We start from the raw sequence: 14607 nt of genomic DNA on the forward strand, positions 1-14607 counted from the left end.
AAAATTAACTTTCATATACGAAATCAATGGAGAATTTAGAACTAATACATAGAATACATTCCATTGTGCTTTCATAGAATTCTAGAGCCTTTAGGCCCCTGTTATCTATATTCCTATATTATCTATGCCCTTCATAATTTTGTATAACCCCTTCATCTTACCAACCCCCATCCCCAAACCTTCTTTCCTTCAAGGAAAACAAATCTTACCTCATAAATGAAACACTGCACCCTAGGCAACATCTTTATGAATTTGCTCTGCACTTCCTCCACTATAATGCTATAGTGTAGTCACCAGAACTGTATAGAATACTCCAGCTGTGGTTTAACTAATGATTTGTATCACGCCCCACCCTGCTCTTACATTCTATGCCCCAATTAATAAGTTTTTTAAACAGCCTATGTACTTGTGCCAACAACTTCAGGGTTTCTTGCACTTAAAGCACAGAGGGATTTCAATACTTCCTGATAAGTCATGCAGTTTTTTTTGTTCCTTTTAAAGAAGTCAAAACAAGGTTGTGATTTAAGAGTTAATGTTGGCAGTTAATAAATAAAAAAAATCTACAGTCATTTGTAGAGAGTCATCAGCAAGAGTAGAATAAATCATTGATTTTAGGCATTGGCATTTTGCATGTAGAATATCATGTTAAAGATCAGAAAATTTCTGGACATTGGGATCTCTTTTGGGGCAGGTGAGACCTGTACAAAAAAGATGGGTTGCACTTGAATCCTAGGGGGACCAATATCCTGGCAGGGAGGTTTGCTAAGGCTCTTGGGGAGAGTTTAAACTAGAATTGCTGGGGGGTGGGAACCCAACTGAAGAGAAGGAGGAAGGGGCGATTGGCTCACAAATAGAGAAAGCTTGTAGGCAGTGTGAAAGAGAGTATAGGCAGGTGATAGAAAAGGGATGCGCTCAGACTGTTGGTTTGAGATGTGTTTATTTTAATGCAAAGAGTATCATGAACAAGGCGGATGAGCTTAGAGCATGGATCAGTACTAGGAGCTATGATGTTGCGGCCATTGCAGAAACTTGGATAGCTCAGAGGCAGGAATGGTTACTTAGAGTGCCAGGCTTTAGATGTTTCAGAAAGGACGAGGCAATTGAGATGGGAGTGTGGCACTGTTGATCAAAGATGGTGTCATAGCTGCAGAAAAGGAGGAAGTCAGGGAGGGATTGTCTACTGAGTCTCTGTGGGTGGAAGTTAGAAACAGGAAGGGGTCAATAACTCCACTGGATGTTTTTTATAAGCCGCCCAATAGTAACAGGGACATTAAGGAGCAGTTAGGGAGACAGATTCTGGAACTGTGCAATAATAACAGGGTTGCCATGATGGGAAATTTTAATTTCCCCAATATTGACTGGCAAATCCCCAGAGCAAGGGGTTTAGATAGGGTGGAGTTTATTTGTTAGATGTGGTCTGGAAGATTTCCTGACACAATGTGTAAATAAACCTATAAGAGGAGAGGCTGTACTTGATCTGGTATTGGGAAACGAACCTCGTCAGGTGTCAGGTCTCCCAGTGGGAGAGCATTTTGGAGATAGTGATCACAATTTTATCTCCTTTACCATAGCATTGGAAAAGGAAGGGAGCAGACAAGTTAGGACAAAGTTTAATTGGAGCAAGGGGAAATATGAAGCTATCAGGCAACAAATTGGAGCATAAATTGGGAGCATAAGTTCTTCGGGAAATGTAAGGCAGAAATGTGAGAAATATTCAGGGGATATTTGCGTGATGTTCTATATAGGTACGTTTCAATGAGACAGGGAAAAGATGGTAGGGTACAGGAATCATGGTGTACAGAGGCTGTTGAAAATCTGCTCAAGAAGAAAAGCTTATAAAAGGTTCAAAAAATTAGGTAATGACAGAGATCTATAAATTTATAAGGCTAGAAGGAAGGAGCTTAAGAATGAAATTAGGAGAGCCAGAAGGGTCCATGAGAAGGCCTTGGTGAGCAGGATAAAAGAAAACCCCAAGACATTCTAGAAGTATGTGAAGAGCAAGAGGATAAGACATGAGAGAATAGGACCAAACAAGTCTGACAGTGGAAAAGTGTGTATGTAAACAGAGGATGTAGGAGAGGTACTTAATCAATACTTTGCTTCAGTGTTTACTACGGAAAAGGACCTTGGCAATTGTAGGGATGACTTACAGTAGTCTGAAAAGCTTGAGCATAAAGACGTTAAGAAAGAGGATGTACTGGACCTTTTGGAAAGCACCAAGTTGGATAAGTCACCGGGACCGTATGAGATATCCCCCAGGCTACTGTGGGAGGCAAGGGAGGAGTTTGCTGAGCCTTTGGCAATGATCCTTGCTTCATCAATGGGAACGGGAGAGGTTGCAGTGAACTGGAGGGTTGCAGATGTTGTTCCCCTAATCAAGAAAGGGAGTAGGGACAGCCAGGAAATTACAGACCAGTAAGTCTTACTTCAGTGGTTGGTAAGTTGATGGAGGAGATCTTGAGATGCAGGATTTATGAATATTTGGAGAGGCATAATATGATTAGAAATAGTCTGTTGGTTTTGTCAAAGGCAGATCGTGCCTTACAAGCCTGATTGAATTTTTTGAGGATGTGACTAAACATATTAATGAAGGAAGAGCAGTAGTTGTAGTGTATATGGATTTCAGCAAGGCATTTGATAAGGTATCCCATGCAAGGCTTATGAGAAAGTAAAGAGACATGGGATCCACAGGGACCTTGTTTTGTGGATCCAGAATTGACTTGCCCACAGAAGGCAAAGAGTGGTTGTTGATAGGAAATATTCTGCATGGAGGTCGGTAACCAGTGGTGTGCCTCAGGGATCTGTTCTGGGACTCCTTCTCTTCATGATTTTCATAAATGACCTGGATGAGGAAGTGGACAGATGGGTCAGTAAATTTGCTGATGACACAAAGGTTGGAGGTGTTGTGGATAGTTTGGAGGGCTGTCAGAGGTTACAGTGGGACATTGATAGTCTGCAAAACTGGGCTCAGAAGTGGCAAACAAGAGGAAATTTGCAGATGCTGGAAATTCAAGCAACACACACAAAATGCTGGTGGAACACAGCAGGCCAGGCAGCATCTATAGGGGGAAGTACAGTCAATGTTTCGTGCCGAGACCCTTCCTCGGGACTCAGTGAAAGAAGAGATAGTAAGAAGTGGTAGATTGAGTTCAACCCAGATAAGTGTAAGGTGGTTCATTTTGGTTGGTCAAATATGATGGTAGAGTATAGTATTAATGGTAACGTTCTTGGCAGTGTGGAGGATCAGAGGGATCTTGTGGTCTGAGCCTATAGGGCACTCAAAGCAGCTGCGCAGGTTGACTGCGTGGTTAAGGAGGCATATGGTGTATTGGCCTTCATCAACCATGGGATTGAGTTCAAGAGCCGAGAGGTAATGTTGCAGCTATATAGGACCCTGGTCAGACCCCACTTGGAGTACTGTGCTCAGTTCTGGTCACCTCACTACAGGAATGATATGGAAGCTATAGAAAGGGTGCAGAGGAGATTTGCAAGGATGTTACCTGGATTGGGGAGCATGCCTTTTGAGAACAGGTTGCATGAACTTGGCCTTTTCTCCTTGGAGTGACGGAGGATGAGAGGTGACCTGATAGAGGTATATACGATGTTGAGAGGCATTGATTGTGTTGATAGTTGGAGAGGCTTCTTCCCAGGACTGAAGTGGCTAACATGAGAGGGCACAGTTTTAAGGTGCTTGGAAGTAGGTATAGAGGAGATGTCAGGGGTAAGATTTATTTATGCAGAGAGTGGTGAGTGCGTGGAATGGGCTGCCAGTGATAGTGGTGGAGGCGGATACAATAGGGTCTTTTAAGAGACTCTTGGATAGGTACATGGAGCTTAGTAAAATAAAGAGCTATGTGTAATAGACAATTGGTGCAGATGTAGACCATTCGGCCAATTGAGCCTGCACCACCATTCTGATATCATGGCTGATCATCTACTATCAATACCCGGTTCCTGCCTTGTCCCCATATCCCTTGATTCCCCTATCCATAAGATACCTATCTAGCTCCTTCTTGAAAGCATCCAGAGAATTGGCCTCCACTGCCTTCCGAGGCAGTGCATTCCACACCCCCACAACTCTCTGGGAGAAGAGGTTTTTCCTTAACTCTGTCCTAAATGACCTGCCCCTTATTCTCAAACCATGCCCTCTGGTACTGGACTCTCCCAGCATCTGGAACATAATTCCTGCCCCTATCTTGTCCAATCCCTTAATAATCTTATAAGTTGCAATCAGATCCCCTCTCAATCTCCTTAATTCCAGCATGTACAAGCCCAGTCTCTCTAACCTTTCTGCGTAAGACAGTCCGGACATCTTAGGAATTAACCTCATGAATCTACGCTGCACTTCCTCTATAGCCAGGATGTCCTTCCTTAACCCTGGAGACCAAAACTGTACACAATACTCCAGGTATGGTCTCACCAGGGCTCTGTACAAATGCAAAAGGATTTCCTTGCTCTTGTACTCAATTCCCTTTGTAATAAAGGCCAACATTCCATTAGCCTTCTTCACTGCCTGCTGCACTTGCTCATTCACCTTCAGTGTCTGATGAACAAGGACTCCTAGATCTCTTTGTATTTCTCCCTTACCTAACTCTACACCACTCAGATAATAATCTGCCTTCCTGTTCTTACTCCCAAAGTGGATAACCTCACACTTATTCACATTAAACATCATCTGCCAAGTATCTGCCCACTCACTCAGCCTATCCAAGTCACCCTGAATTCTCCTAACATCCTCATCACGTCACACTGCCACCCAGCTTAGTATCATCAGCAAACTTACTGATGTTATTCTCAATGCCTTCATCTAAATCGTTGACGTAAATCGTAAACAGCTGTGGTCCCAATACCGAGTCCTGTGGCACCCCACTAGTCATCACCTGCCATTCCGAGAAACACCCATTCACCGTTACCCTTTGCTTTCTATCTGCCAACCAGTTTTCTATCCATGTCAATGTCTTCCCCCCAATGCCATGAGCTTTGATTTTACCCACCAATCTCCTATGTGGGACCATATCAAATGCCTTCTGAAAATCAAGGTACACTACATCCACTGGATCTCCCTTGTCAACCTTCCTGGTTACATACTCGATAAACTCCAATAGATTAGTCAAGCAAGATTTTCCCTTGGTAAATCCATGCTGGCTCGGCCCAATCCTATCACTGCTATCTAGATATGCCACTATTTCATCTTTAATAATGGACTCTAGGATCTTCCCCACTACTGATGTTGGGCTGACAGATCGATAGTTCCCTGCTTTCTCCCTCCCTCCTTTCTTAAAAAGTGGGATAACATTAGCCATTCTCCAATCCTCAGGAACTGATCCTGAATCTAAGGAACATTGGAAAATGATTACCAATGCATCCGCAATTTCCGGGGCCACCTCCTTTAGTACCCTAGGATGCAGACCATCTGGACCTGGGGATTTGTCAGCCTTCAGTCCCATCAGTCTACTCATCACCGTTTCCTTCCTAACGTCAATCTGTTTCATTTCCTCTGTTACCCTATGTCCTTGGCCCATCCATACATCTGGGAGATTGCTTGTGTCTTCCCTAGTGAAGACAGATCTAAAGTTCTTATTAAATTCTTCTTCCATTTCACTGTTTCCCATAACAATTTCACCCAATTCATTCTTCAAGGGCCCAACATTGTTCTTAACTATGTTCTTTCTCTTCACATACCTAAAAAAGCTTTTGCTGTCCTCCTTTATATTCCTGGCTAGCTTGCATTTGTACCTCATTTTTTCTCCCCGTATTGCCTTATTAGTTAAATTCTGTTGTTCCTTAAAAATTTCCCAATCATCTGTCCTCCCACTCACCTTAGCTCTGTCATATTTCCTTTTTTTTTAATGCTATGCAATATCTGACTTTCTTTGTCAACCACTGTGGCCCCTTTCCCCCCCCCCCACCCTTTGAATCCTTCCTTCTCCGGGGGATGAACTGATTTTGCACCTTGTGCATTATTCCCAAGAATACCTGCCATTGCTGTTCCACTGTCTTTTCTGCTAGGATATCCATCCAGTTAACTTTGGCCAGCTCCTCCCTCATGGCTCCATAGTCTCTCCTGTTCAACTGCAACACTGACACCTCCGATCTGCCCTTATCCTTCTCAAATTGCAGATAAAAACTTATCATATTATGGTCACTACCTCCTAATGACTCCTTTACTTCAAGATCGCTTATCAAATCCCATTCGTTACACAAGACTAAATCCAGATTAGCCTTGTCCCTGGTTGGCTCTCGTACAAGCTGTTCCAAGAATGCATCCTGTAGGCACTCTACAAACTCCCTATCCTGGGGTCCAGCACCAACCTGATTCTCTCAGTTCACCTGCATGTTGACATCCTCCATAACTACTGCGACATTACCTTTGCCACATGCCAATGTTAACTCCCTATTCAACTTGCACCCAATATCCATGCTGCTGTTTGGTGGCCTGTAGACAACACCCATTAGGGTCTTTTTTCCCTTACTGTTCCTCAGTTCTATCCACACAGACTCTACTTCTCCTGATCCTATGTCCCCCCTTGCAAAGGACTGAATCTCATTCCCCATCAACAGGGCCACCCCACCCCCTCTGCCCACATTTCTGTCCCTACGATAGCACGTATACCCTTGTACATTCATTTCCCAGGACTGATCTCCCTGCAGCCATGTCTCCGTTATCCCAACAACATCATAGTTACCCATTCGCACCTGAGCTTCAAGCTCATCCACCTTATTTCTGACCGTGCATTCAGATATAGAATTTTTAGCCCATTTCTCCTCTCTCTGTTTAAATCGCTGCCTATTGTGCTTAACCCAGCTCCCCGAACTCCCTTCAGGCTATACGCCCCATGAATTTTGTTGTCCTTTCTAAATTTACTTATTCTTTCAGCACATTTAACTCCATGTTCCGTCAGACCATCCTTCTGTACATGTGTCCTCCTTATCACTTGTTCCGCCTCACCTTTCTCTACCACACTTAATATTCCAGAACCGTGTAGTCCCCACCTGTCCTTTATTCTTCACCTTGCTATCCTCTCTCTCATTCTGGATCCCTGCCCCCTGCAAATTTAGTTTAAATCCCTCCGAGAAGCACTAGCAAACTTTCCTGCAAGAATGTTAGTACCGCTCCAGTTCAGGTGTAAACCGTCCCGTCGGAACAGATCCCACCTTCCCTGGCACAAAGCCCAATTATCTAAAAACCTGAAGTCCTCCCTCCTGCACCATCCTCTCAGCCACGTATTAATCTGTATAATCCTTCTGTTCCTTGCCTCACTCACGCGTGGCACAAGTAGCAATCCTGAGATTGTTACCCTGGAGGTCCTGCCCTTCAGCTTCGCACCTAACTCCCTGAATTCACTAAGCGGGACCCCCTCACTCATCCTACCCACTAGATAATTCTAGATAATTTCTAAAGTACATGTTCGGCACAGCATTGCGGGCTGAAGGGCCTGTATTGTGCGTAGGTTTTCTATGTTTCTAAAATCATGCCAAGTGTGAAACTAGCTCAGGTAGCATTTTCTACATTTGTTTCCCAGAACTCATTGCATGCTCAGAGTGCAGAACCTGGTTAATTTCAAATGGTGGAAATGTTAGCTCCTGCAGAAAGTGCTAGTAACCATAACACAGGAGCAGAATTAGATCATCCGGCCCATCGAGTCTGCTCTATCATTTCATCGTTCCTTCTCAATTCCATTCATTTGCCTTCTTCCCTTAAACTTTTATGACTATACTAATCAACCTCTGCTTTAAGTACACCCAGTGAGTTGGTCTCTGTAAGTGTTTGTGGCAATGAATTCCGCAGATTCACTACCTCCTAGATGAAGACATTTACAAATAGTTGCATTCAGAAGTAGAACACCTTAATAGCTCTTGCTTCCAGAAAACCACAGAGCTGTCTGGAGAATCAAGAAAATCAATTCCAATCTTAACTGCTGTTAGAAAATTTTGTAAGTAATTTGTTCGCTCTAAGGGGATGGAAATTTAAAACTGATACTCATAGACAGTGTGAAACTCTTGGACACCTGGATGGATGCAGAAGCCAGATTTTTGAATGCATTTTGTGAGAGAAGAAAAATCTTTTGACAGATCAGACAATTGTGGCTACGGGGAAGAGGCACAGAAAAGGAGGTGAGGCCTGGGATATATCAGCAGTGGTCTTATTGGATGGTTGGGCAGCCTTTAAGAGCCTGGTGGTTTACTCCGCTTCCTATATTCTTGTGCTCTAGCAGAAAATAGGTATCATCTTCTTACAAGGAGACAACAGCAAAAAATTTAGGAAGAAGAGATAAAAAGGTGTTTGATTTACAATGAAATACAGAATGAAGAAGAGGCTTCTTCAGTTCTGATTCATGGTGGGTAGTTTTCCGGCTTATCAACTCTGTGTTTAAAGATAAGGATGAGGATCATTAAAAGTTGTAGAGGTAATGAGAGGGTCATTAGTCTCATCCTTGCATGAATGGAAGTGTGAACTGTTGTGGAGTCTCCGGGGTGGAGATGTTAGGACTGTGTTGTACGTAGTGTCATACCCCACCATCTCTGTTCAAGGATGGGTTTTTCCTGTTTGACAAAGATGGCTTCTTTATCCCCTCTTTCAAACCACCTGTCCTCCCTGTCCAAAATATGCACATTGTTATCATCAAAGGAGTGTCCCTTGTTCTTTAGGTGTAGATATACATCTGGGTCTTGACCTGAGGTGTTAGCCCTCCTTTCATTACCTCCAGGACTCTTAACAACCCTCATGTGATTGCTATACCTTTAGGCAACTCAGAGTTTATAAGCTGGAAAACTACCCAACATGGATCAGAATTGAAGAAACCTCTCGGATAAGTGGCAAAATGTCTTCTAGACAACACAGTAAGTCCAGTTGTCTTGACTTACTATTGTTTGATAAACTAAACATATCTACCTGAACATGATCCATATCACTCAATCTCCTGCATGTCAATGCCTTTCAAATGCCACTATTGTGTCTGCTTCCAACCCATCCCTGCTAGCACATTCCAAGCACCTACTACTTTTTGTTAAAAATACTTACTTTGCACACAAGAAGTACTGTAGATGCTGGAAACTTAGAGCAATATCCTCATGTGCTGGAGGAGCTTAGCAGGTCAGGCAGCATCAAATGGGTGGGAATGAACAGTTGACGCTCGAGCCCGGATGTCCTGATGAAGGGTCTCAACCCAAAACGCCGACTGTTTATTTCCATCCATAGATGCTACCTGACCCGCTGGGGTCCTCTAATACACTATCTATATTACTTACTCTGCACACCTCCTTTAAACTTTCCATCTCTCACATTAAAGATTCTTCATTTCCCAGGGATTGGGAAATCTGGTGACAACAGCCTCCTCCAACCCCACAACACACTTGCAATTGGTTCAAAAAGTGATTAAACTCAATTATCCAAAGCACTGTACTCTATGCTTCATAGTGATGTTGTCCTTATTTGAAAGAAGATGTACAAGTTAAAATGATTCGGATCACAAGTTCTGCCTTTTACAATTTCTAATGATGAGTAGTTTGAAAAATATGTAGTCAAGTCCCCAGCTTCCTGTTTAGATGCATTTTTAATCAGAACCTTACTATTTCTGGAAGAAATGCAAATCTGATTAAATGCCAGCTTTTGTATTTTGTACCAACAGGCTCACAATGTGTACCTGGAGGCAGATCATCATGAAGCCTGTTGATACAGAGGACCATATCGAGACAGACCAAAATATAGGTGAAAGTTATGTAATCAGCACACACATTTATAGTAATAAAAGTTGGAAGCTTTGCTACACATATGCAAATGAAAAACTTGGCTGCGTCATATTTCTTTGCCAGAAACTGTAGCAGAATTCAATATTCTTGCATTGATATTTTCATTGAAGCAATGAACATTATTCTAGGTTTGAATTTTCCACGATTGAAGCATAGATTTCCACTAAACTTTGGGATATTCTGCAGTGTTTCTTAGAGTTTTTAGAAGAAAGGATAGATGCACTAATACATAATGTACACACTTGGCCTCAAAGTGTGAATTCTCAGTTACTCACATTGTAATTGCACCAGCTGCAACCGTGCTTCTATAACCCAATCAAATGTTATCACAATTCACTTCCAACAAAGTATCATGGCACTGCAGTTTTATGGTATGAAAATTACAGTGGAATTTAGTGCTCACTGCAGAGTTCTTCTCCTACAATTTACCTTTTTATTTTCTCTTTATAGTTCTGCAATTGCAATTCTATTGGAATGAACCAGCACTTGACGCTTTGAATGTACAATTTATATTTTACTCTACAACTCACTAACCTGATACTTACATTCACAGATTGCACATTTGATCATTTTTTAAATTAAAGATTGTCAGATAATAAAAGTCACCGGCAGGCATCATAGAATTATTGTCCATGTCTGTAGCAGAAAACAGACATTCTACAAAGTGCCACAGATTCAGGTCAGTAGTCACTTGTTTTGATAGGGAAATCAAAAATTTGTAGCAGATCAAATAGCTCACATTTCTTGGTTCTGTTATAAAAGAACAAAAGAGCCACTCAAATGATAATGCATCAAACAGATCCGTGAGAGGAACTCACACTAAACTGAGATTAAACCTGCTGCTGGTTTTGGCAGATTAACTTCACAGTTTTATCAGGACAGTATCTCCTGGTAGCCAATGAACTTCCCATCTCCACCCACATCCTGCAATTTATACTCACTGTATTTTTTGACATGTTTTTGAAAAAAACATCCATACCCCGTGTCATTTAAATGTCTAGTAAATGAACATGATGAAGTGAAGTTTTTGGTCCGTCAGCTTTCCTGGTTTACTATGGAGAAATAAATCTGAAATTGGTGGAATCGACTCTAAAGACCTTAAAATTGTAAATATAATATATAACCACTGGAAAGATTTTATATACAAAGCTGATCCAGCTTGTAAAACTGTTTTCCGAGTGTTTGCGTTTATAGGACTGTAAAAAATATTGCTCCAGCGAGCAATGCAACCAAGGACGACATCCTTCAGATGGTTCACAAAACTACCTCATTCACTTCTTTTAGAACTTAGAACAGAGATTTCCTGGTGGTGGCTGTTGGAGTAACAGAACATAGAACATAGAATAGTACAGCAAGGTACAGGCCCTTCAGCCCACAATGTTGTTCTGACCCTCAAACCCTGCCTCCCATATAAACCCCCACCTTAAATTCCTCCATATACCTGTCTAGTAGTCTCTTAAATTTCACTAGTCTATCTGCCTCCACCACTGACTCAGGCAGTGCATTCCATGCACCAACCACTCTCTGAGTAAAAAAGCTTCCTCCAGTGTGCCCCTTGAACTTCCCACCCCTTACTTTAAAGCCATGTCCTCTTGTATTGAGCAGTGGCGCCCTGGGGAAGAGATGCTAGTTGTCCACTCTATCTATTCCTCTTAATATCTTGTATACCTCTATCATGTCTCCTCTAATCCTCCTTCTCTCTAAAGAGTAAAGCCTTAGCTCCCTTAATCTCTGATCATAATGCATACTCTCTAAACCAGACAGCATCCTGGTAAATCTCCTCTGTACTCTTTCTAATGCTTCCACATCCTTCCTATAGTGAGGCGACCAGAACTGGACACAGTACTCCAAGTGTAGCCTAACCAGAGTTTTATAGAGCTGCATCATTACCTCGCGACTCTTAAACTCTATCCCTCAACTTATGAAAGCTAACAACCCATAAGCTTTCTTAACTACCCTGTCTACCTGTGAGGCAACTCTCAGGGATCTGTGGACATGTACCCCCAGATCCCTCTGCTTCTCCACACTACCAAATATCCTGCCATTTATTTTGTACTCTGCCTTGGAGTTTGTCCTTCCAAAGTGTACCACCTCACACTTCTCTGGGTTGAACTCCATCTGCCACTTCTCAGCCCACTTCTGCATCCTATCAATGTCTCTCTGCAATCTTCAACAATCCTCTACACTATCTACACCACCACCAATCTTTGTGTTGTCTGCAAACTTGCCAACCCACCCTTCTACCCCCACATCCAGGTCATTTATAAAAAATCACAAAAAGTAGAGGTCCCAGAACTCATCCTTGTGGGACACCACTAGTTACAACCCTCCAATCTGAATGTACTCCCTCCACCACACCCCTCTGCTTTCTGCAAGCAAGCCAATTCTGAATCCACCTGGCCAAACTTCCCTGGATCCCATGCCTTCGGACTTTCTGAATAAGCCTTACTAAAATCCATGTAGATCACATCCACTGCACTACCCTCATCTATATGCCTGGTCACCTCCTCAAATAACTCCATCAGGCTTGTTAGACATGATCTGCCTTTCACAAAGCCATGCTGACTGTCCCTGATCAGACCATGATTCTTTAAATGCCCACAGATCCTATCTCTAAGAATCTTTTCCAACAGCTTTCCCTCCACAGACGTAAGGCTCACAGGTCTATAACTACCCGGACTATCCCTACTACCCTTTTTGAACAAGGGGAAAACATTCGCCTCCCTCTAGTCCTCCTGTACCATTCCCATAGGATCTCTGCCAAGATCCTAGGCAGAGGCTCAGCCATTTCTTCCCTTGCCTCGTGCAGCAGCCTGGGGAATATTCTGTCAGGCCCCAGGGACTTATCCATCCTTATGTATTTTAACAATGCCAACACTTCCTCTTCCTTAATATCAACATGCTCCAGAACATCAACCTCACTCATATTATCCTCACCGTCATCGAGTCATTGGTGAATACCGAAGTATTCATCAAGGACCTCGCTCACTTCCACAGCCTCCAGGCACATCTTCCCACCTTTATCTCTAATCGGTCCTACCTTCACTCCTATCATCCTTTGGTTCTTCACATAATTGAAGAATGCCTTACATTTTCCTTTTCTTTCAAATATGGTTCTGCCACTGTTAGAGCCTGTGATCTACATTTTTGTGGTGTGTTTTTGGACCAATTGAGTGATCTGATGCTTTCCTGTCTCCGAGGGAGAACGGCGAAGTTTCAAGTGAAGCATGCGGCTTCAGGGCCAAGATGCCTGGAAAAGGGGCATGATCAACTTCATTTCTCACTGATCTCACCAAATAAAGAAAATTTAAATCATCGAGGTGAGAGCAGAAGGCAAGCGGGTGTTCAGCGCTAAATACCAGCCTCTCACTTGCTGTTGCCATTGCAAGGTCCCTGTGTTTGAATGGTCTCTCTCTCTCTCTCCCCCATGCTGCTGCCAGGGGACAGTGCCAGAGTCCTGGGTCTTGGGCAAAATGTAACGTGGTTTGTGGATTTGACTCTGCAGTTCACATTATGATGAGCTTCTGGTCACTCACTTTTTCATTGCTATTTTGTGCGATTTTGATCTGAACTGAGTCTGCCTGGACACTTTCGATGGCTTTCTGAGTTGTTGTTTTATATTCTGTGTTCTGCATTCACTTTTTTTTGTCGTTTGCATGATTTTTTTTGTGTCTGAGAGGGTGGGCTCGATGCTTTTCTTTGAATGGTTTCCACGGCTTTCTTTGTTTCGTGGCCATCTGTGCAAAGACGAATCACAGGGTTGTATACTGCATACGTACCTTGTTAATAAATGTACTTTGATTCAAAGGTCAAAGGTTCATTTGATTACCAATGTATGCAGAACACAACTGAGATTTGCCTTCTCCAGATAGCCATAAAATACTTAAATCTTTGAATGTTTGAAATAAGTTGTTTGCTTTGAATTGCTCTTTTTCTTTAATTTTCCAAGAAAATTACTTCAGTCCCTTAAAATAATAATGAAAAGTAACTATTTTTGTTGACATCAGTGTGTAAAACTGCCTACAAATCCACAGCTAGTTCAACTATATTACCATTCTTAAATACTCAGTGGCCACCTTATTGGGTGCTTCCTTTTTGTGATCTTTTGCTGCTGTAGCCCATATACTTCAAAGTTCAATGCATTCTACATTCAGAGATGCTCTTCTACACACCACTGCTGTAGCAAGTGGTCTTTTGACCAGTCTGGTCATTCTCCTCGACCTCTCATGATCACTTTTTCACCTCAGAACTGCCACTTTCTGGATGTTTTCTTGTTTTTTTGCACCATTCTCTGTAAACTCTAGAGACTATTGTGTGTAAAAAAAAATCTCAGATCATCAACAGTTTCTCAGATACTCAAAACACCCCGTCTGGCACCAACAATCATTCCACATCAAAGTCACTTAGATCACATTTCTTCCCCATTCTGATGTTTGGTCTGATCAACAACTGAACCCCTTCACCATGTCTACATGATTTTATGCATTGAGTTGCTGCCACACGATTGGCAGATCACACAGAACATAGAGTAGTACAGCACAGTACAGGCCCTTCGGCCTACAATGTTGTGCCAACCTTTAAACCCTGCCTCCCATATATCCCCCCACCTTAAATTCCTCATATACCAGATTAGATATTTGCGATAATGAGCAGGTGTACAGATGTACCTAATAAAGTGGCCACTGAGTGTATAACATGGTCCTTTTTGGAAGCTTCTAGCTTTCAAAATGAAACTTAATTTGAAAATGCTGATATATTTCTGGTTGCTCCTTTTTGTAGCTGTTATTTTGATTGGAGCAGCCTGCAGATCATGATGGCACAGAGCTAGACTGAATTGAACTGAATATGTCCAGACTC

At 42.5% G+C, this 14607-nt stretch overlaps 1 protein-coding gene across 1 annotated transcript in view; it reads right to left on the reverse strand.

The window, feature by feature from the left end:
- The window catches only part of LOC132391221 (microtubule-associated tumor suppressor candidate 2-like), a 305375-nt gene that overhangs the window by 109669 nt on the left and 181099 nt on the right, over nt 1-14607 (reverse strand). The gene's annotated exons all lie outside the window — the stretch shown is intronic.

Source organism: Hypanus sabinus, chromosome 3, assembly GCF_030144855.1.
Source record: "Hypanus sabinus isolate sHypSab1 chromosome 3, sHypSab1.hap1, whole genome shotgun sequence".
Classification (NCBI taxonomy): domain Eukaryota; kingdom Metazoa; phylum Chordata; class Chondrichthyes; order Myliobatiformes; family Dasyatidae; genus Hypanus; species Hypanus sabinus.